This window comes from Microtus ochrogaster, chromosome 2, assembly GCF_000317375.1.
Source record: "Microtus ochrogaster isolate Prairie Vole_2 chromosome 2, MicOch1.0, whole genome shotgun sequence".
NCBI classification, from domain to species: domain Eukaryota; kingdom Metazoa; phylum Chordata; class Mammalia; order Rodentia; family Cricetidae; genus Microtus; species Microtus ochrogaster.
Genome location: NC_022010.1, coordinates 73283678 through 73286538, shown reverse-complemented (window position 1 = coordinate 73286538; position 2861 = coordinate 73283678). Strand labels below are relative to the sequence as shown.

The 2861-nt window shown below is 31.8% G+C and overlaps 1 non-coding gene across 1 annotated transcript; it reads right to left on the bottom strand.

The window, feature by feature from the left end:
• Positions 1–408: 408 nt before the first annotated feature.
• LOC113458292 lies at positions 409–566 on the bottom strand. The gene has a single exon (XR_003378683.1). It is a non-coding gene; the product is annotated as a U1 spliceosomal RNA (small nuclear RNA).
• Positions 567–2861: the final 2295 nt, after the last annotated feature.

Genomic DNA, 2861 nt, shown 5'->3' with positions numbered 1-2861 from the left:
CAACTCTTCTCCATTAACTAGAAATTACCATTTATTACATTTTAAAGTATATGTGACTCTATATTTCACATTTTAAATTTCTATCCATTTGTACTCTTAAATTTTGACAGCAATATTACTCTGATTTCAGTTTTCTCAGCTTTGTGACTGGCTAAGTATGCAAAAAAATATTCAGACCTTAAAGATATTTCATTTTTAAATCACCATTTCCATTAATTTTTCCAATGTAAGCTTTTAAATCAAAATTTCGGTATCAAGTAGTTTATAGAAATTGTTTTAAATTCATTGATTAATTTCAGAACATAATCTGGTCTATGATATTGAGGCTTCCTCTAGATGCACATAGTAGGTATAATGTCCCTCTCTAAGGATTATAGAACATCTTTAGATGTAAATTTTTTTCAGGAGAGAGGGAGGATACAGGCCCTCACTAACAGAAATTATGCAGTCAAGTTTTCCACATTTGGGGAAATCACAGGGTTGAGCACATCCAGAGTGCAATGGATAAGCCTCGTCCTAGGAAAACCACCTTCATGATCATGGTATCTCACCTGCCAGGTAAGCATCCTTAGATGTAAATTTTAAGCTTATTTTTTTATTTATTTCTGTTTTAATTAGCTTCTCTGTGGTTTATTGATAACCGTCTCTTGATTTTGTACATGTTTTTCTGAATATTTTCATTCATTTTCTGGAATCATCAAAGTATAGGTGATTACTATCAGCAAATAAGACAATAAATTTTATAGTCACATCTAAACTGTTTAATTTTAATACATACCTTTGTTTTTTTGCATTGAACAGCATTTCTAAAGCACCAACAGTCTTTCAAAGTCAAATCAGCATGAAAAAATAAGTAAAAGTCACCTAGAAGTCAATGAAATTATGATTCATACGTTTACTTTAAAAAATTTGTAGAAAAAGATATACCACAAAGAAAGTCATCAAATTAAATGTTGATAGAAGTAACTAGAAAATACTACAACATTCTAACAAAGTAGGGATTTCAACCATTCAGTAGAAAATGTACAAAACTGATGGAGATTCACAAAACAGAGAAAGAAGTATTATAAACATGAAACAATACTCAATGTCATTTCCACACAGCAATTACAAAACGTGACTGTGTATCTCTTAACCTATCAGTTTGCCACATACCAAAAGTTTTAAGAAACACTTTGGTACATTTCTAGTAACATATAATGAATATCATTGCTGGAAAGAATCCTAAAATATAAACTAAGATTAATTTCTACCTCATTCATAGTCTTAAACTTTATTGAATCTCTACGTATAAAGAATAGCAAATTGTGTCTAGTACTTGAGGCAAAGCTATTGATTATCTACTTCTCTTTCATCAGTCCTGTTTCAGTAAAGAACATGTCATGAATCAAACTGTGTAGACCAGAGCAGGCAATGCCCAAAGAGAAGGTCTACATGTGAATAATTACCTTAACAGACAGGAAATATGATAAAGTAACTGGAGACAATGAAAGATCTATTCCTTGCTCACAAGGCAGATACTGAAAAAAATTATGAATGATATTATTATCTTAGGGTTTATTTTTTAGTCACTGGTAGTATGTATATATATCCTCAAATCTCTAAACAACATCATTCATTGTCAATAGATATTCTGTCTCAAGAAAAGATTTGTTGTTTATAAATTGTTTGGTCTGGGCTTCTGACTAATAGAATAGTCTACATAGAAGCACTAAATTCTTTAAAATACTTCAAATATGGATTCAACGTTTAGGATTCCTGCAGTTGATTTCCTTCTTATTTATACCTAAAACACAGGAAACCGTTTTCTTCACTTGAGTTGCCTTGCTAAAGTGGTCCTTCGCCTGTTTTCTTTTTAACAATCTGCTAATTTCTATCACGCTTTTTCAATAGTTGTGCACAGCACAGTAATTACTGCTTTAAGAACTTTTGTGACATCATCCAATGTTTAGATGAGAAATTCTTTTGACATAGAAGTTTTTGTGTGTAAAGTGTCTAATAACAGAAGGTACATTTTCAAAGGTGAGTTATACAATTCTACAGTGCATCTCTAGATACACAGATGTTGATTATAACCATAGCACAAGGTATGCTTGTGTAAAATGCCATGACAACCTATTTCTTTGACTCTAGAGGTGTATTATCCTTCTCTCCTAAGGTTTGCTTTTTTCTTTGTTGTCCCCTTTGCTTGTGGTGCTACTGTTTTTATAATGTAAAATTTCCTTGCACCAATAGTATGGAAAGTGCATCATAAAAATATCAAGCAGTAACACTTAAGTAATAATCACCCTGATGAGTTATAGCAGAGCTTGCTAAAGAAGGGCACAAATGTTCACAGTAACAGTTAATGTGTAATAAAGTGCTCCACATTTATTGTGGCTTTAATTGTATTGTCTTACTGTGAATTACATCATTTATATGCAATGTAGCTGGTTAAGACAGCATTTGATCCTGAACAATCCATGGTTGACATCCACATCCCTAAAGACCTGCTCACTCCCCATTAAAAACAAGCTATTGAGCAACCTGTCCTTAGAGAAACCTATTTGTCTGTTAAGTTTATGGATAATGCAACCAGTTTAATGGCAGATATAGCATATTAATATAAAAATCATTATAATATATCATCTACTGATTTGTTAAGAGGTCCAAGATTTCTTAAAATGAAAGGAAGTAATTCTTTGTGGTTAATCTTGCTTTTAAGGGCTGTTATTGTCTGGATTTAAGTCATCCATCACTATGGCTATTTTAAAAGCAGAAGCTTTTAAAAAGGCTGATGACAAATGCCTAATATTGATGTTTAGACTATAGAACTTGGAGCATAACCTCCTTTTCTTAGCACATTTTTTATAATTGTGCAT